At 52.6% G+C, this 20,194-nt stretch overlaps 6 non-coding genes across 6 annotated transcripts; all 6 read right to left on the bottom strand.

Annotated features, from left to right (window-relative positions):
- Nucleotides 1-1,219: 1,219 nt before the first annotated feature.
- Nucleotides 1,220-1,382, bottom strand: LOC134989105 (U1 spliceosomal RNA). The gene has a single exon (XR_010194430.1). It is a non-coding gene; the product is annotated as a U1 spliceosomal RNA (small nuclear RNA).
- Nucleotides 1,383-1,534: 152 nt separating this feature from the next.
- LOC134989100 (U1 spliceosomal RNA) lies at nucleotides 1,535-1,698 on the bottom strand. The gene has a single exon (XR_010194425.1). It is a non-coding gene; the product is annotated as a U1 spliceosomal RNA (small nuclear RNA).
- Nucleotides 1,699-2,369: 671 nt separating this feature from the next.
- LOC134989103 (U1 spliceosomal RNA) lies at nucleotides 2,370-2,532 on the bottom strand. The gene has a single exon (XR_010194428.1). It is a non-coding gene; the product is annotated as a U1 spliceosomal RNA (small nuclear RNA).
- Nucleotides 2,533-2,684: 152 nt separating this feature from the next.
- Nucleotides 2,685-2,848, bottom strand: LOC134989102 (U1 spliceosomal RNA). Its single transcript, XR_010194427.1, has one exon. It is a non-coding gene; the product is annotated as a U1 spliceosomal RNA (small nuclear RNA).
- A 671-nt stretch (nucleotides 2,849-3,519) lies between these two features.
- On the bottom strand, nucleotides 3,520-3,682 carry LOC134989104 (U1 spliceosomal RNA). The gene has a single exon (XR_010194429.1). It is a non-coding gene; the product is annotated as a U1 spliceosomal RNA (small nuclear RNA).
- A 152-nt stretch (nucleotides 3,683-3,834) lies between these two features.
- LOC134989101 (U1 spliceosomal RNA) lies at nucleotides 3,835-3,998 on the bottom strand. Its single transcript, XR_010194426.1, has one exon. It is a non-coding gene; the product is annotated as a U1 spliceosomal RNA (small nuclear RNA).
- Nucleotides 3,999-20,194: the final 16,196 nt, after the last annotated feature.

Consider the following 20,194-nt stretch of genomic DNA (forward strand, 5'->3'; position numbering starts at 1 on the left):
ATTTTTACTTAAAGTACAATAACTTTTACCATTTTAATTTGTTTAATAGTATATTGACAGTATTGTTTTCTTTCAAAAATCCACTTAATTTTCTTTACCCTATTATTAAAATGGTAATTGACAAAAACAAACTACATTGTCACCAGAAGAGCAATACAAAATGTACAAGTGATATATTAAAATCATCTTTCCAGCTTGAATTTCAATGATGCATTGGGGCAACGATTTTGTTAGAAACATCTTCACCCTTAAATAAAGATTTTCTTAATTCCTTACCTGTGTGCTAATTAGATATCACCTTGTTTTCACATTAAACAGACTTCCACATGAGAAAGCAGCAAGGATGCAGTGGCGTTAATGTTTCCTGGTGTCAACCTGTATTATTTCAGTAGATATTGAAATGACGATGCATCTTGCTGCCTTTCCAATGAAGCAAGTTTAATTTAGTAATAGGTGAAAAACCATCCCTACAAAGGTGTTAATCAGATACTTGGCTTTGTGGACACTTTTCAGAGAACAAATTTGTTAGCATAAAAATAAAGCCAGAAAATGAAGAGCTGTTTAATCACTCAATTGGATTTTTTGCCAGCATATTTCTTTTTCTCTGCAACCCACTGCTAAATTGTGCTTCCTAGCTGTTTTTTTTATAAAATCACTTAATCAAATCTAACTCTGATTACATCAGAGAAGGCCAGGTACCCTACACCACAAGAGGGGGTTTGAAATTTTGACTTGTCTACTTAAAGATCACCAAAATCTGATAACAAGGTAAATTACGTCCCTGGGTGGGATTGAACCACCAACCTTTTGGATAATAACCGAGCACGCTAACTGATTGCGCCACAGAGACACTTTGCAAACGTACATTCTGACAAACGCTAATAAGCATTCATCTAGAACGTTTCCTAGAAAAACTTTAAAAAGTCAATAATCTGGAGAGTTTTTGTAAGATGTTTCTTCCATCAATCAACGAAGAACATTCAAGCTGATTTCTTGCAGCAGCTGGGCACTGTAACAGCTCCAGAGCTGCTCTGTAAGGCAACTAAAAGGGTGTGGGCCCTGCAGCACTACCTGTAGTTCGCATTGTGCGTTGGAAGGCACAAAGTAAGCAGACGGGAGAAGTCAGGATAGTGCGCAAGGGCATAGAAGGGAGCGGCTCAAGAAAAGAGAAGTGGAAACAGACAGCAAACTAGGCTGGAGAGAGACCTGAGACAAAGAGATCTGAATTATACGAGAGCCGACCAGGGGAAACACAAATTATGCAGTCGAGTTTCCCACATTTGGGGAAATAGCTGGAGCAGCACACACAGAGTGCAATGGGTGAGCCTTGCCCTGGGAGAAGCACCTTCATGATCATAGTATCTCACCTGGCAGGTAAGTAGGAGTTGGGCAAGAGCTGAGGAGGGTCGCTGCTCGGGCACCCCCCTGTCAAGTGAAGGAGATCCAACTGAGGCAGCACAAGAGAACTCTCGAAAGAAGAACAAGGCTAGAGGAAGATCTGAGACACAGAAATCTGGCTTTTACCAGAGCTGACCAGAGGAAAGCACAAACACAGTCCCCCACTACCACAAATAATGCAGTCGAGTTTCCCACATTTGGGGAAATCACAGGGGTCAGCATACCCAGAATGCAATGAATGAACCTCACCCTGGGAGAACAATCTTCATGACCATGGTATCTCCTATGCAAAATAAGTATGATTTGGGATAGGGCTGGGGAGGGCCGCTGCTCAGGCACATCTCTGTCAAGTAAAGGAGATTCAACTGAGGCAGCACAAGGGAACTCTCATCTGGGGACAACAACTGCAGGGAGAACACATATTTTCAGATGAACATGGGAGGGCAGAAGGCTGCCTAATACTGAAGCACCCCCAAACAACAAACCAAATGCAACAACTAGTACAAGCATTCCTGGGGGAAGGCCTGCTGCAGATGGATTTGCATATGGTGATGTCATCCAAGCAGTGGGTCAAAGTTGGCTTCAACCCTCGTCTGCATATGAAAAGAGAAAAGGGGCGTGCAGGGCATGGCGGCCTTTTGCGGCGCTTGGATGACCCCTAGTTCGAATTAAACACCTCCACCCTACTTCGGTGTGGGGCTCATGTTGGCTATGCCCCAGCCCCTGAAGCATTCAAGCTGATTACTTGCAGCAGCTGGGCACTGTAATAGCTCCAGAGCTGCTCTGTAAGGCAAGTAAAAGGGTGTGGGCCCTGCAGCACTACCTGTAGTTCGCATTGTGCTTTGGAAGGTACAAAGTAAGCAGATGGGAGAAGTCAAGATAGTGCGCAAGGGCATAGAAGGGAGCGGCTCAAGAAAAGAGAAGTTGAAACAGACAGCAAACTAGGCTGGAGATAGACCTGAGACAAAGAGATCTGAATTATACGAGAGCTGACCAGGGGAAACACAAATTATGCAGTCAAGTTTCCCACATTTGGGGAAATCGCAGGAGCAGCACACCCAGAGTGCAATGGGTGAGCCTTGCCCTGGGAGAAGCACCTTCATGATCATAGTATCTCACCTGGCAGGTAAGTAGGAGTTGGGCTTGAGCTGGGGAGGGTCGATGCTCGGGCACCCCCCTGTCAAGTGAAGGAGATCCAACTGAGGCAGCACAAGGGAACTCTCGAAAGAAGAACAAGGCTAGAGGAAGATCTGAGACAAATAAATCTGACTTTTACCAGAGCTGACCAGAGGAAAGCACAAACACAGTCCCCCACTACCACAAATAATGCAGTCGAGTTTCCCACATTTGGGGAAATCATAGGAGTCAGCATACCCAGAATGCAATGAATGAACCTCACCCTGGGAGAACAATCTTCATGACCATGGTATCTCCTATGCAAAATAAGTATGATTTGGGATAGAGCTGGGGAGGGCCGCTGCTCAGGCACATCTCTGTCAAGTAAAGGAGATTCAACTGAGGCAGCACAAGGGAACTCTCATCTGGGGACAACAACTGCTGGGAGAACACATATTTTCAGATGAACATGGGAGGGCAGAAGGCTGCCTAATACTGAAGCACCCCCAAACAACAAACCAAATGCAACAACTAGTACAAGCATTCCTGGGGGAAGGCCTACAGCAGATGGATTTGCATATGGTGATGTCATCCAAGCAGTGGGTCAAAGTTGGCTTCAACCCTCGTCTGCATATGAAAAGAAAAAAGGGATGTGCAGGGCATGGCATCCTTTTGTGGCGCTTGGATGACCCCTAATTCACATTAAACATCTCCACCCTCCTTCGGTGTGGGTCTCATGTTGGCTATGCCCCAGCCCCTGAAGCATTCACGCTGATTTCTTACAGCAGCTGGGCACTGTAACAGCTCCAGAGCTGCTCTGTAAGGCAAGTAAAAGGGTGTGGGCCCTGCAGCACTACCTGTAGTTTGCATTGTGCATTGGAAGGCACAAAGTAAGCAGACGGGAGAAGTCAGGATAGTGCGCAAGGGCATAGAAGGGAGCGGCTCAAGAAAAGAGAAGTGGAAACAGACAGCAAACTAGGCTGGAGAGAGACCTGAGACAAAGAGATCTGAATTATACGAGAGCCGACCAGGGGAAACACAAATTATGCAGTCAAGTGTCCCACATTTGGGGAAATTGCAGGAGCAGCACACCCAGAGTGCAATGGGTGAGCCTTGCCCTGGGAGAAGCACCTTCATGATCATAGTATCTCACCTGGCAGGTAAGTAGGAGTTGGGCTAGAGCTGGGGAGGGTCGCTGCTCGGGCACCCCCCTGTCAAGTGAAGGAGATCCAACTGAGGCAGCACAAGGGAACTCTTGAAAGAGGAACAAGGCTAGAGGAAGATCTGAGACAAAGAAATCTGACTTTTACCAGAGCTGACCAGAGGAAAGCACAAACACAGTCCCCCTCTACCACAAATAATGCAGTCGAGTTTCCCACATTTGGGGAAATCACAGGGGTCAGCATACCCAGAATGCAATGAATGAACCTCACCCTGGGAGAACAATCTTCATGACCATGGTATCTCCTATGCAAAATAAGTATGATTTGGGATAGGGCTGGGGAGGGCCGCTGCTCAGGCACATCTCTGTCAAGTAAAGGAGATTCAACTGAGGCAGCACAAGGGAACTCTCATCTGGGGACAACAACTGCAGGGAGAACACATATTTTCAGATGAACATGGGAGGGCAGAAGGCTGCCTAATACTGAAGCACCCCCAAACAACAAACCAAATGCAACAACTAGTACAAGCATTCCTGGGGGAAGGCCTGCAGCAGATGGATTTGCATATGGTGATGTCATCCAAGCAGTGGGTCAAAGTTGGCTTCAACCCTCATCTGCATATGAAAAGAGAAAAGGGGCGTGCAGGGCATGGCGGCCTTTTGCGGCGCTTGGATGACCCCTAGTTCGCATTAAACACCTGCACCCTCATTCGGTGTGGGGCTCATGTTGGCTATGCCCCAGCCCCTGAAGCATTCAAGCTGATTTCTTGCAGCAGCTGGGCACTGTAACAGCTCCAGAGCTGCTCTGTAAGGCAAATAAAAGGGTGTGGGCCCTGCAGCACTACCTGTAGTTCGCATTGTGCGTTGGAAGGCACAAAGTAAGCAGACGGGAGAAGTCAGGATAGTGCGCAAGGGCATAGAAGGGAGCGGCTCAAGAAAAGGGAAGTGGAAACAGACAGCAAACTAGGCTGGAGAGAGACCTGAGACAAAGAGATCTGAATTATATGAGAGCCGACCAGGGGAAACACAAATTATGCAGTCAAGTATTGGAAAATTCAGGGCTATGTCGTGTAGATGATGGCCTAACAGGAGGCTTTAAAATTTTCTTTCTAGTGTCCTTCGTTTGGGAGAAAAATGCAAAGGTACAAGACAGCTTTTCCTTGCCAATATCTCTCTTTTGCAAAGAGCTACGCATTGGAAAATTCAGGGCTATGTCGTGTAGATGATGGCCTAACAGGAGGCTTTAAAATTTTCTTTCTAGTGACCTTCGTTTGGGAGAAAAATGCAAAGGTACAAGACAGCTTTTCCTTGCCAATATCTCTCTTTTGCAAAGAGCTGCGCATTGGAAAATTCAGGGCTATGTCGTGTAGATGATGGCCTAACAGGAGGCTTTAAAATGTTCTTTCTAGTGTCCTTCGTTTGGGAGAAAAATGCAATGGTACAAGACAGCTTTTCCTTGCCAATATCTCTCTTTTGCAAAGAGCTGCGCATTGGAAAATTCAGGGCTATGTCGTGTAGATGATGGCCTAACAGGAGGCTTTAAAATTTTCTTTCTAGTGTCCTTCGTTTGGGAGAAAAATGCAAAGGTACAAGACAGCTTTTCCTTGCCAATATCTCTCTTTTGCAAAGAGCTACGCATTGGAAAATTCAGGGCTATGTCGTGTAGATGATGGCCTAACAGGAGGCTTTAAAATTTTCTTTCTAGTGACCTTCGTTTGGGAGAAAAATGCAAAGGTACAAGACAGCTTTTCCTTGCCAATATCTCTCTTTTGCAAAGAGCTGCGCATTGGAAAATTCAGGGCTATGTCGTGTAGATGATGGCCTAACAGGAGGCTTTAAAATTTTCTTTCTAGTGTCCTTCGTTTGGGAGAAAAATGCAAAGGTACAAGACAGCTTTTCCTTGCCAATATCTCTCTTTTGCAAAGAGCTATGCATTGGAAAATTTAGGGCTATGTCGTGTAGATGATGGCCTAACAGGAGGCTTTAAAATTTTCTTTCTAGTGTCCTTCGTTTGGGAGAAAAATGCAATGGTACAAGACAGCTTTTCCTTGCCAATATCTCTCTTTTGCAAAGAGCTGCGCATTGGAAAATTCAGGGCTATGTCGTGTAGATGATGGCCTAACAGGAGGCTTTAAAATTTTCTTTCTAGTGTCCTTCGTTTGGGAGAAAAATGCAAAGGTACAAGACAGCTTTTCCTTGCCAATATCTCTCTTTTGCAAAGAGCTGCGCATTGGAAAATTCAGGGCTATGTCGTGTAGATGATGGCCTAACAGGAGGCTTTAAAATTTTCTTTCTAGTGTCCTTCGTTTGGGAGAAAAATGCAATGGTACAAGACAGCTTTTCCTTGCCAATATCTCTCTTTTGCAAAGAGCTGCGCATTGGAAAATTCAGGGCTATGTCGTGTAGATGATGGCCTAACAGGAGGCTTTAAAATTTTCTTTCTAGTGTCCTTCGTTTGGGAGAAAAATGCAAAGGTACAAGACAGCTTTTCCTTGCCAATATCTCTCTTTTGCAAAGAGCTACGCATTGGAAAATTCAGGGCTATGTCGTGTAGATGATGGCCTAACAGGAGGCTTTAAAATTTTCTTTCTAGTGTCCTTCGTTTGGGAGAAAAATGCAAAGGTACAAGACAGCTTTTCCTTGCCAATACTGAAGACATTTTCCCCACAAGGCCCTTTGGAGAGACAGAGAGAGAGTATGCCAGCACATACCCCAGCGCTATATAACCCAGGAATAGCACAGTAACTTAATGTTTGAACAATCGGTGAGGGGGAACATCTTGAAACCCCAGTTTGTACCCTTGGGACACTATTTGTAAAACACACGAGTCCATGTCCGAATGAATCCAGAACTGACTGAAGAGTTTTAGACGTGCCCCCACTGGTGCGGGCTCCTGCAAGAGAGCCCCAGCGTCATGCAGTGGATTTGGCAGAAGCAGAGGATGATCTCTGCTCCTGCGATCTTGAAGAGGATGCAGACCTCTTCTCTCTTCTCCTTCCTCTACCTGCAAAGAAAGGGGAATCTTAACTTTTTGCATATCTATTGGGCCGAAATGACTGCATCAGAGAATGATGCGTCTTCATCCGTTGGGAGGGAACATAGGGCAAGAAGGTTGACTTACCTGCGGGAGCTGCCGAGATCAAATTAACTAGGCAGTCACCAAACAAGGCTTCACCTTCATAGGGAAGAGACTCCCTTTCTTCTTGGAGTCAGCATCAGCATTCTCTTGGTGAATCCACAATGCCCTCCTATCCGACACTGCCATGAAATTGGCCCGTGAACTCAAGAGTCCTATATCCCTTGCAGTCTCACGTAAGTATGCTGCAGTGTCCTTGATATGATACAACGTAAGGAGTATCCCATCTCTCCAGGGTATCTATATCGGATGACAAGGTATTCGACCAATTCTTGAATACTACTACTCACCCATGCACATGTAATGGCAGGTCTAAGTAATGTACCCGTGGTTACATAACTAGAAATAATGTAGCTTCCTGCATACGATCCGCTGGATTTGTGACAGGGCCCCGTGCAGAACAGGGGGTGACTCCCACTTTATTCTGTCCGCGGCGGGAAATGAATAAACAACCAGAATCCTTTTGGGGATTTGAAACCATCTTGTCGAGCTGGCCCAGACTTTCTCAAACAGAGATGGAGGAACGTTACATCAGCTTTCATTATATATCTATATATACATACATATAGACCCCTTTGTCAGGAACAGCAGGGTCTTCAGTGATTTTAATATGTCCTTAATATCCACAATCATGTACTGAATGCTCCTTGCCAATATTGGATCTAATCAGGAAACATTATGGTCGACATAAGTATCAGTATCCGTGTCAGTATCAGTGTGTAGTAACTGGGCAAAATAACATTTTTGCGACCCAGCGGGGCCTGAGGGAAAAGAAACATAGCCATGAATATCACATCTATTCTCTACGTCTGTGTCTGGGACACAGATTTATCCAACCTTACTCTGATATTACTGAAACATTTACCCAGTCAGTTATTGGTGGTGCCAACAGGGCCACCATCATATGTCTGCATTCCTAATATAGTTTCCTCTTGGGAAAAACATTCAGCCACCGACATGTTGACACACATATACCAAGTACCCACAGACACACCGGCTTATGGGGGACAGACCGTCAGTAAATCTGTCAGAGGGACACAGAGGATTTTTCAGCTCACAATCCAGCGCCAAAAGTACACAGTCTGGGAAATAATAAACTCTATAGTGATAGACTTGTAATGCTCTAAAGATGTTCTGGTGAGGTGAGGAAGAAGCCCCGCCGCTGTAATGGCGCGTATCTGTCCCGCTCAGAAATAATTAATTACGCTATTGGGGTAAGGACAGTGCCCAGGCACTAATGTCCACTTTTTCCAGCCTTTTGTGAAACATTAAGTTACTGTGTTATTCCTGGGTTATATAGCGCTGGGGAGTGTGCTGGCATACTCTCTCTCTGTCTCTCCAAAGGGCCTTGTGGGGAAACTATCTTCAGAAAAAGTATTCCCTGTGTGTGTGGTGTGTCGGTACACGTGTGTCGACATGTCTGAGGAAGAAGGCTATATTAGAGAGGAGCGGGAGCAAATGAATGTGGTGTCTCCGCTGACACCTGATTGGATGGATATGTGGAATGTTTTAAATGCTAGTGTAAACTCATTGTACAAAAGATTAGACAAGGCTGAAGCTTTGGGACAGTCAGGGACTCAACCCATGCCTGATCCTATGTTGCAGGGACTGTCAGGGTCTCATAAGCGCCCACTATCCCAGATTGTTGACACAGATACCGACACGGATTCTGACTCCAGTGTCGATTACGATGATGCAAAGTTACAGCCAAAATTGGCAAAATCCATTCGATATATGATTATGGCAATAAAAGATGTTTTGCACATCACAGAGGAACCCCCTGTCCCTGACAAGAGGGAACATATGTACAAGGGAAAGAAGCCTGAGGTAACCTTTGAGGGGGTCACACGAGCTGAACGAGTTATGTGAAAAAGCTTGGGAATCTCCAGATAAAAGACTGCAGATTTCCAAAAGGATTCTTATGGCGTATCCTTTTCCATCAACGGATAGGTTACGATGGAAATCCTCCCATAGGATGGACAAAGCATTAACACGCACAGCTACAGTTGGAAAATCAAATTTTTTACCTTATGTTCCCTCACAGCATAAGAAAGCTCCGCATTATCAAATGCAGTCCTTTCGGTCACAAAGAAACAAGAAAGTGCGAGGTGCGTCCTTTCTTGCCAGAGGTAGGGGCAGAGGAATAAAGCTGCACAACACAGCTAGTTCCCAGGAACAGAAGTCCTCCCCGGCCTCTACAAAATCTACCTCATGACGCTGGGGCTCCACTGGCAGAGTCCGGCCCATGTGATGTCATGCAGCTGCTCTGACCACGCCTCCTGTTTCTCCGTTGCCGACCCCATTTTGAAACCGTGCCCCCGCACCGCTCCATCTCCGACTTGGAAATGGAGTGTTGTTGACCCCCCTCCCCCCCCCCCCCCCTTCACCGATTCACAGGCAGAGGTGATCGCATTATCTGCGGGGTGCCGCAGAAAATGCAGGCGGATGCGTATGCTCTTAGCAGTTTTTGCAGTTGGATTGCGATCCAACCTGAATCAGGCCCTATTACCTATCACAATGCACTGCGGGTAGTACAAAATGGGGTTAATATAGGAGAAAAAACCCCAGAGCTGTGCTCCTTAATTGTCCCTGGTGGCTAGTGGAGCGGCTGCCCAGTAATCAGTGTCCACGCCAGTGCGCACACGGCCCGCCCCCATCAGCGGCCTCGTGATCCCGGAGGGCGGTGTGTGTGTGACTGACCTTAGGAAGAAACCGGAGCCTCCGCTGCAGTGACCCAGCAACCGGGGCACGGGAGTATACTGCGCCACTGGGAGTGATGGAGCTGCAGTAAAGAGGTCTATTAGACCTAGCCTGCTGCAGCCCTTGTAGATTCTTATAAAAAAAGTTCTTCTTTTCTTGCCAAAATTAATAGCTAAGAATAGGCTGCCTGAGGCAGCCCCCTGTTAAGTGGCCTGCTACTGAAGGCACCAACTACAAACTGAGCTCCCTGTTCATGGAAGCGAGGTTATAGAGGAGCATCTTGGGAACAGTCAAAAGCTTTGAGCCTGTTGGTGCCTCAGATCAAGATCCTACTCTGGTGTACATATACAATGTGAATCCTTGTGGAGTCCAGTGTACCCCACAGAAGAAATGAATGCGTCACACCCATTGGCAGCAACATTAGAATAGCTGCTGATGGGCACAATTGAGAAAGGAAGGGGGGAAAACATTTGAATCCAGCACATATATGTAATTTGAATATGTAATTTGTACCTTCCTACTTTAAAATGTAATGGATGAACCTCACCCTGTGAGAACTATCTTCATGATCAAGAGATCTCATATGCAAGATAAGTATGTGTTGGGATAGGGCTGTGGAGGGCGGCTGCTCGGGCACACCCCTGTCAAGTTAAGGAGATTCAACTGAGGAAGCACAAGGGAACTCTCATCTGGGAACAACAACTGCAGGGAGAACACATTTTCAGACGAATGTGGGAGGGCAGAAGGCTGCCTAATACTGAAGCACCCCCAAACAACAAACCAAATGCAACAACTACTGCAAGCATTCCTGGGGGAAGGCCTGCAGCAGATGGATTTGCATATAGTGATGTCATCCAAGCAGTGGGCATAGTTGGCTGCAACCCTCGTCTGCATATGAAAAGAGAAAAGGGTCACGCAGGGCATGGCGGCCTTTGTGGGGTTGCGCTTGGATGACCCCTAAATCGCTTTATACACCCCCACCCCCCATCAGTGTGGGCTCATGTTGGCCATGCCCCAGCCCCTGAAGCATTCAAGCTGATTTCTTGCAGCAGCTGGACCCAGAAACAGCTCCAGAGTTGCTCTACAAGACAAGTAAAAGGGTGTGAGCCCTGCAGCACCACCTGTAGTTTGCATACACACATATATAGGACAGCATCTCTTATATGCCCCAGGGTCAATAAAATAGTATCCTTATCTAGGGTATCCATCCCCACAGATAAGGTATCCGTCCATGCCGCTACAGCACTACACACCCAGGCCGACGCAATTGCCGGTCTGAGTAAGGTACCTGAATGTGTATAAATGGACTTCAGGGTAATCTCCTGTTTGCGGTCAGCAGACTCTTTGAGGGTAGCCGTATACTGGGACGGGAGGGCTACCTTCTTGGATAAGCGTGTTAATGCTTTGTCCACCCTAGGGGAGGATTCCCATCGTAACCTATCCATTGATGGGAAAGGATACGCCATAAGAATCCTTTTGGAAATCTGCAGTCTTTTATCTGGAGATTCCCAAGCTTTTTCACATAACTCGTTCAGCTCGTGTGACCCCCTCAAAGGTTACCTCAGGCTTTTTCACCTTGTACATATGTACCCTCTTGTCAGGGACAGGGGGTTCCTCCCTGATGTGCAAAACATCTTTTATTGCCATAATCATATATCGAATGGATTTTGCCAATTTTGGCTGTAACTTTGCATCATCGTAATCGACACTGGAGTCAGAATCCGTGTCTGTATCTGTGTCAACAATCTGGGATAGTGGGCGCTTATGAGACCCTGACAGTCCCTGCAACATAGGATCAGGCATGGGTTGAGACCCTGACTGTCCCAAAGCTTCAGCCTTGTCTAATCTTTTGTGCAATGAGTTTACACTAGCATTTAAAACATTCCACATATCCATCCAATCAGCTGTCGGCGGAGACACCACATTCATTTGCTCCTGCTCCTCTCTAATATAGCCTTCTTCCTCAGACATGTCGACACATGTGTACCGACACACCACACACACAGGGAATGCTTTTTCTGAAGACAGTTTCCCCACAAGGCCCTTTGGAGAGACAGAGAGAGAGTATGCCAGCACACACCCCAGCGCTATATAACCCAGGAATACACAGTAACTTAATGTTTGCCCAGTAGTACTGCAGCATGTAATTTGCGCCAAATTATGTGCCCCCCCCCCCCCTCTTTTCAACTCTCTTGTCTACCGTGGTATAAGCAGGGGAGAGTCCGGGGAGCTTCCTCTCAGCGGTGCTGTGAAGAAAAAATGGCGCTGGTGGGTGCTGAGGGAGAAGCCCCGCACCCTCGGCGGCAGGCTTCTTTCCCGCTTAAACTGTAAAATTGGCGGGGGCTCATACATATATACAGTGCCCCGCTGTATATGTGTTATATTTTTGCCAAAAAGAGGTTTATATTGCTGCCCAGGGTGCCCCCCCCCCCCCCCCTGCGCCCTGCACCCTTACAGTGACCGGAGTGTGTGAGGTGTATGGGAGCAATGGCGCACAGCTGCAGTGCTGTGCGTTACTTCAGTGAAGATCATGAAGTCTTCTGCCGCCTCTGAAGTCTTCTTTTCTTCTCATACTCACCCGGCTTCTATCTTCCGGCTCTGCAAGGGGGACGGAGGCGCGGCTCTGGGACGGACGGCGAGGGTGAGATCCTGCGTACCAATCCCTCTGGAGCTAATGGTGTCCAGTAGCCTAAGAAGCAGGACCTTGCAACTCAGAGAGTAGGGCTGCTTCTCTCCCCTCAGTCCCTCGATGAGGGAGTCTGTTGCCAGCAGTGCTCCCTGAAAATTAAAAACCTAACAAAATACTTTCTGTCAGAAAGCTCAGGAGAGCTCCTGAAAAGCACCCAGTCTCCACTGGGCACAGTATCAAACTGAGGTCTGGAGGAGGGGCATAGAGGGAGGAGCCAGTGCACACCCAGAACTAAAGTCTTTCTTAAAGTACCCATGTCTCCTGCGGAGCCTATCTATCCCCATGGTCCTTACGGAGTCCCCAGCATCCTCTAGGACGTTAGAGAAAATAGGATTTTAATACCTACCGGTAAATCCTTTTCTCTTAGTCCGTAGAGGATGCTGGGCACCCGTCCCAGTGCGTACTGTGTCTGCAGTTATTAAATGGCCCTTAACTCCAGAACATTTATGTGGAGAAAACTTTCCTGACTTGACCATCTTCCTTGGATGTTTTCCCCCTGTGTGACTGCTCCCCAGCCTCGGAGGGTTGCATCCATGGTCCCTAGGATCCAGTCCTGGATCCCGAACCATCGCCCCTCTAGGAGGTGAGAACTGTGCAGCCACCAATGGAGTAAGATTCTGGTCTTGGAAGACAGGATTATCCTCCGGTGCATGTGTAGGTGGGATCCGGACCACTTGTCCAACAGGTCCCACTGGAACACTCTGGCATGGAACCTGCCAAACTGAATGGCCTCGTAGGCCGCAACCATCTTCCCCAGCAACAGAATGCATTGATGGATTAACACTCTTGCTGGTTTCAGAATTTGTTTGACCAGACTCTGGAACTCCATAGCCTTTCCACTGGAAGAAAGCCTCTTCTGTGTCCAGTATGACTCCCAGAAACAACAACCGCGTCATTGGGACCAACTGCGATTTTGGCAAGTTTAGGAGCCAACCATGTTGTTGAAGAACTGTCAGGGAGAGTAGATGTTTTGCACCAACTGGTCCCTGGATCTCGCCTTTATCAGGAGATCATCCAAGTACTGCATAATTGTGACTCCTTGCTTGCGAAGGAGAACCATCATTTCCACCATCACCCTGGGGAAAATCCTCGGAGCCGTGGACAGACCAAACGGCAACGTCTGAAATTGGTAATGACAATCCTGAATTGCAAACCTTAGGTAGCTTGATGCAGTGGCTAAACGGGAACATGTAATTAGGCATCCTTATGTCTACCAAAACCATGAAATCTCCTTCCTCCGGACTGGAGATCCCTACCCTGAGAGATTCCATCTTGAAATTGAATTTCTTCAGGTAGAAATTGAGGGATTTCAAATTTAAGATTGGTCTGACTGAGCCGTCCGGCTTCGGGAGCACGAAGAGGCTTGAATAAAAACCTTCTCCCTGATGACTAAGGCCGATTTGAACAATCGGTGAGGGGGAACGTCTTGAAACCCCAGTTTGTACCCTTGTGACACTATTTGTAAAACCCACGAGTCCAGGTCCAAATTAATCCAGAACTGACTGAAGTGTTTTAGACGTGCCCCCACTGGTGTGGGCTCCTGCAAGAGAGCCCCAGCGTCATGCAGTGGATTTGGCAGAAGCAGAGGACGATCTCTGCTCCTGCGATCTTGAAGAGGCTACAGACCTCTTCCCTCTTCTCCTTCCTCTACCTGCAAAGAAAGGGGAATCTTAACTTCTTGCATATCTATTGGGACAAAATGACTGCGTTAGACAATGATGCGTCTTTATCCGTTGAGAGGGAACATAGGGCAAGAAGGTTGACTTACCTGCGGGAGCTGCCGAGATCAAATTAACTAGGCCGTTGCCAAACAAGGCTTCACCTTCAAAGGGAAGAGACTCCCTTTCTTCTTGGAGTCAGCATCAGCATTCCCTTGGTGAATCCACAATGCCCTCCTATCCGAGACTGCCATGAAATTGGCCCGTGAACTCAAGAGTCCTATATCCCTTGCAGTCGTAAGTATGCTGCAGTGTCCTTGATATGATCCAACGTAAGGAGTATCCCATCTCTCCAAGATATCTATATCGGAAGACAAGGTATTCGACCAATTCTTGAATACTACTACTCACCCATGCGCATGTAATGGCAGGTCTAAGTAATGTACCCATGGTTACATAACTAGAAATAATGTAGCTTCCTGCATATGATCCGCTGGATTTGTGACAGGGCCCCGTGCAGAACAGGGGGTGACTCCCACTTTATTCTGTCCGCAGCAGGAAATTAATAAACAATCGGAAACCTTTTTGGGGATTTGAAACCATCTTGTCGAGCTGGCCCAGACTTTCTCAAACAGAGATGGAGGAACGTTACATCAGCTTTCATTATATATCTATATATACATACATATAGACCCCTTTGTCAGGAACAGCAGGGTCCTCAGTGATGTTAATATGTCCTTAATATCCACAATCATGTACTGAATGCTCCTTGCCAATATTGGATCTAATCAGGAAATATTATGGTCGACATAGGAATCAGTGTCCGAGTCAGTATCAGTGTGTAGTAACATTTTTGCGGGCCTGAGGGAAAAGAAGCATAGCCATGAACATCACATCTATTCTCTACGTCTGTGTCTGGGACACAGATTTATCCAACCTCACTCTGATATTATTGAAACTTTCACCCAGTCAGTTATTGGTGGTGCCAACAGGGCCACCATCATATGTCTGCATTCCTAATATAGTTTCCTCTTGGGAAAAACATTCAGCCACCGACATGTTGACACACATGTACCAAGTACCCACAGACACATCGGCTTATCGGGGATAGACCTACAGTAAATCTGTCAGAGGGACAGAGAGGATTTTTCAGCTCACAACCCAGCGCCAAAAGTACACAGTCTGGGAAATAATAAACTCTATAGTGATAGACTTGTAACGCTCTATAGATGTGCTGGTGAGGTGAGGAAGAAGCCCCGCCGCTGTAATGGCACGCTTCTGTCCCGCTCAGAAACAAATAATTAATTACGCTGGCGGGGTAAGGACAGTGCCCAGGCACTAATGTCCACTTTTGCCAGCCTTTTGTGAGGAATTTATGCTGCCCAGGGTGCCCCCCCCCCACCCACATGCCCTGCACCCTGCAGTGCCTGTGTTTGTGTGGAAGCATGGCGCACAGCATTCCGCTCGCTGCGTGGTACCTCAGAATGCCGTCACTGGAGAAGAAGTCTTCTGTTCTTCTGCTACTCGCCTGTCTTCTGACTTCTGGCTCTGTAAGGGGGTGATGGCAGGCTACGGGAGTGGGCATCTAGGCGTACCCAGCGATCAGCACCCTCAGGAGCTAATGGTGTCCTGTCAGCCAGAAGCAGAGCCACTATCCCAGATTGTTGACACAGATACAGACACGGATTCTGACTCCAGTGTCGATTACGATGATGCAAAGTTACAGCCAAAATTGGCAAAATCCATTCGATATATGTATGTGTGTAGACACACAGCAGGTGAGGGGGGGGGTGGCAGGACACACAGCAGGGAGGGGGGGTAGGCAGGACACACAGCAGGGGAGGGGAGGGTGGCCGGACAAAAAGCAGGGAGGGGGGGGGGTAGGCCGGACACACAGCAGGGGAGGGGGGGTGGCTGGACACACAGCAGGTGAGGGGGGGGCTGGACACACAGCAGGTGAGGGGGGGGGGGCTGGACACACAGCAGGTGAGGGGGGGGCTGGACGCACAGCAGGTGAGGGGGGGGGCTGGACACACAGCAGGTGAGGGGGGGGGGCTGGACACACAGCAGGTGAGGGGGGGGGGGCTGGACACACAGCAGGTGAGGGGGGGGGCTGGACACACAGCAGGTGAGGGGGGGGGTGGCTGGACACACAGCAGGGAGGGGGGGTAGGCAGGACACACAGCAGGGGAGGGTGGCCGGACAAAAAGCAGGGAGGGGGGGGGTAGGCCGGACACACAGCAGGGGAGGGGGGGTGGCTGGACACACAGCAGGTGAGGGGGGGGGGGCTGGACACACAGCAGGTGAGGGGGGGGGGGGCTGGACACACAGCAGGTGAGGGGGGGGGCTGGACACACAGCAGGTGAGGGGGGGGGGCTGGACACACAGCAGGTGAGGGGGGGGGGCTGGACACACAGCAGGTGAGGGGGGGGGCTGGACACACAGCAGGTGAGGGGGGGGGGCTGGACACACAGCAGGTGAGGGGGGGGGGCTGGACACACAGCAGGTGAGGGGGGGGGGGGCTGGACACACAGCAGGTGAGGGGGGGGCTGGACACACAGCAGGTGAGGGGGGGGTGGCTGGACACACAGCAGGGAGGGGGGGTAGGCAGGACACACAGCAGGGGAGGGGAGGGTGGCCGGACAAAAAGCAGGGGGGGGGGGGTAGGCCGGACACACAGCAGGGGAGGGGGGGGGTGGACACACAGCAGGTGAGGTGGGGGCTGGACACACAGCAGGTGAGGGGGGGGGGGCTGGACACACAGCAGGTGAGGGGGGGGCTGGACACACAGCAGGTGAGGGGGGGGGGGCTGGACACACAGCAGGTGAGGGGGGGGCTGGACGCACAGCAGGTGAGGGGGGGGGCTGGACACACAGCAGGTGAGGGGGGGGGCTGGACACACAGCAGGTGAGGGGGGGGGGCTGGACACACAGCAGGGGAGGGGGGGTGGCTGGACACACAGCAGGTGAGGGGGGGGCTGGACACACAGCAGGTGAGGGGGGGGGGGCTGGACACACAGCAGGTGAGGGGGGGGCTGGACGCACAGCAGGTGAGGGGGGGGGCTGGACACACAGCAGGTGAGGGGGGGGGGCTGGACACACAGCAGGTGAGGGGGGGGGGCTGGACACACAGCAGGTGAGGGGGGGGGCTGGACACACAGCAGGTGAGGGGGGGGGGTGGCTGGACACACAGCAGGGAGGGGGGGTAGGCAGGACACACAGCAGGGGAGGGTGGCCGGACAAAAAGCAGGGAGGGGGGGGGTAGGCCGGACACACAGCAGGGGAGGGGGGGTGGCTGGACACACAGCAGGTGAGGGGGGGGGGCTGGACACACAGCAGGTGAGGGGGGGGGGGCTGGACACACAGCAGGTGAGGGGGGGGCTGGACACACAGCAGGTGAGGGGGGGGGGGGGCTGGACACACAGCAGGTGAGGGGGGGGGGCTGGACACACAGCAGGTGAGGGGGGGGGGCTGGACACACAGCAGGTGAGGGGGGGGGGCTGGACACACAGCAGGTGAGGGGGGGGGCTGGACACACAGCAGGTGAGGGGGGGGGGGGCTGGACACACAGCAGGTGAGGGGGGGGCTGGACACACAGCAGGTGAGGGGGGGGTGGCTGGACACACAGCAGGGAGGGGGGGTAGGCAGGACACACAGCAGGGGAGGGGAGGGTGGCCGGACAAAAAGCAGGGGGGGGGGGGTAGGCCGGACACACAGCAGGGGAGGGGGGGGGTGGACACACAGCAGGTGAGGTGGGGGCTGGACACACAGCAGGTGAGGGGGGGGGGGGCTGGACACACAGCAGGTGAGGGGGGGGGCTGGACACACAGCAGGTGGGGGGGGGCTGGACACACAGCAGGTGAGGGGGGGGGCTGGACACACAGCAGGTGAGGGGGGGTGGGCTGGACACACAGCAGGGGAGGGGAGGGTGGCCGGACACACAGCAGGGGAGGGGAGGGTGGCCGGACACACAGCAGGGGAGGGGAGGGTGGCCGGACACACAGCAGGGGAGGGGAGGGTGGCCGGACACACAGCAGGGAGGGGAGGGGGTAGGGGGTGGCCGAACACAGCAGGAAGAGGGGGGAGTTGCCGAACACACAGCAGGGGAGGGGAGGGGATGGTGGCCAGACAAACAGCAGGGGAGAGGGGGGGGAGGGTAGGCCGGACACACAGCAGGTGAGGGGGGGGGGGTGGCTGGACACACAGCAGGGAGGGGGGGTAGGCAGGACACACAGCAGGGGAGGGGAGGGTGGCCGGACAAAAAGCAGGGAGGGGGGGGGGTAGGCCGGACACACAGCAGGGGAGGGGGGGTGGCTGGACACACAGCAGGTGAGGGGGGGGCTGGACACACAGCAGGTGAGGGGGGGGGCTGGACACACAGCAGGTGAGGGGGGGGGGCTGGACACACAGCAGGTGAGGGGGGGGGGCTGGACACACAGCAGGTGAGGGGGGGGGCTGGACACACAGCAGGTGAGGGGGGGGGGGCTGGACACACAGCAGGTGAGGGGGGGGGCTGGACACACAGCAGGTGAGGGGGGGGGGCTGGACACACAGCAGGTGAGGGGGGGGGGCTGGACACACAGCAGGTGAGGGGGGGGGCTGGACACACAGCAGGTGAGGGGGGGGGGGCTGGACACACAGCAGGTGAGGGGGGGGGCTGGACACACAGCAGGTGAGGGGGGGGGGGGCTGGACACACAGCAGGTGAGGGGGGGGCTGGACACACAGCAGGTGAGGGGGGGGTGGCTGGACACACAGCAGGGAGGGGGGGTAGGCAGGACACACAGCAGGGGAGGGGAGGGTGGCCGGACAAAAAGCAGGGGGGGGGGGGTAGGCCGGACACACAGCAGGGGAGGGGGGGGGGTGGACACACAGCAGGTGAGGTGGGGGCTGGACACACAGCAGGTGAGGGGGGGGGGGCTGGACACACAGCAGGTGAGGGGGGGGGCTGGACACACAGCAGGTGGGGGGGGGGGCTGGACACACAGCAGGTGAGGGGGGGGGGGCTGGACACACAGCAGGTGAGGGGGGGGCTGGACACACAGCAGGTGAGGGGGGGGGCTGGACACACAGCAGGTGAGGGGGGGGGCTGGACACACAGCAGGTGAGGGGGGGTGGGCTGGACACACAGCAGGTGAGGGGGGGGGGCTGGACACACAGCAGGTGAGGGGGGGGGCTGGACACACAGCAGGTGAGGGGGGGGGGCTGGACACACAGCAGGTGAGGGGGGGGGGCTGGACACACAGCAGGTGAGGGGGGGGCTGGACACACAGCAGGTGAGGGGGGGGGCTGGACACACAGCAGGTGAGGGGGGGGGCTGGACACACAGCAGGTGAGGGGGGGTGGGCTGGACACACAGCAGGGGAGGGGAGGGTGGCCGGACACACAGCAGGGGAGGGGAGGGTGGCCGGACACACAGCAGGGGAGGGGAGGGTGGCCGGACACACAGCAGGGGAGGGGAGGGTGGCCGGACACACAGCAGGGAGGGGAGGGGGTAGGGGGTGGCCGAACACAGCAGGAAGAGGGGGGAGTTGCCGAACACACAGCAGGGGAGGGGAGGGGATGGTGGCCAGACAAACAGCAGGGGAGGGGGGGGGGAGGGTAGGCCGGACACACAGCAGGTGAGGGGGGGGGGGTGGCTGGACACACAGCAGGGAGGGGGGGTAGGCAGGACACACAGCAGGGGAGGGGAGGGTGGCCGGACAAAAAGCAGGGAGGGGGGGGGGGTAGGCCGGACACACAGCAGGGGAGGGGGGGTGGCTGGACACACAGCAGGTGAGGGGGGGGCTGGACACACAGCAGGTGAGGGGGGGGGGCTGGACACACAGCAGGTGAGGGGGGGGGCTGGACACACAGCAGGTGAGGGGGGGGGCTGGACACACAGCAGGTGAGGGGGGGGGCTGGACACACAGCAGGTGAGGGGGGGGGGCTGGACACACAGCAGGTGAGGGGGGGGGCTGGACACACAGCAGGTGAGGGGGGGGGCTGGACACACAGCAGGTGAGGGGGGGGCTGGACACACAGCAGGTGAGGGGGGGGGGCTGGACACACAGCAGGTGAGGGGGGGGGGCTGGACACACAGCAGGTGAGGGGGGGGGGTGGCTGGACACACAGCAGGGAGGGGGGGTAGGCAGGACACACAGCAGGGGAGGGGAGGGTGGCCGGACAAAAAGCAGGGAGGGGGGGGTAGGCCGGACACACAGCAGGGGAGGGGGGGTGGCTGGACACACAGCAGGTGAGGGGGGGGCTGGACACACAGCAGGTGAGGGGGGGGGGGGCTGGACACACAGCAGGTGAGGGGGGGGGCTGGACACACAGCAGGTGAGGGGGGGGGCTG

This window comes from Pseudophryne corroboree, unplaced genomic scaffold (genome assembly GCF_028390025.1).
Source record: "Pseudophryne corroboree isolate aPseCor3 unplaced genomic scaffold, aPseCor3.hap2 scaffold_1095, whole genome shotgun sequence".
Lineage (NCBI taxonomy): Eukaryota > Metazoa > Chordata > Amphibia > Anura > Myobatrachidae > Pseudophryne > Pseudophryne corroboree.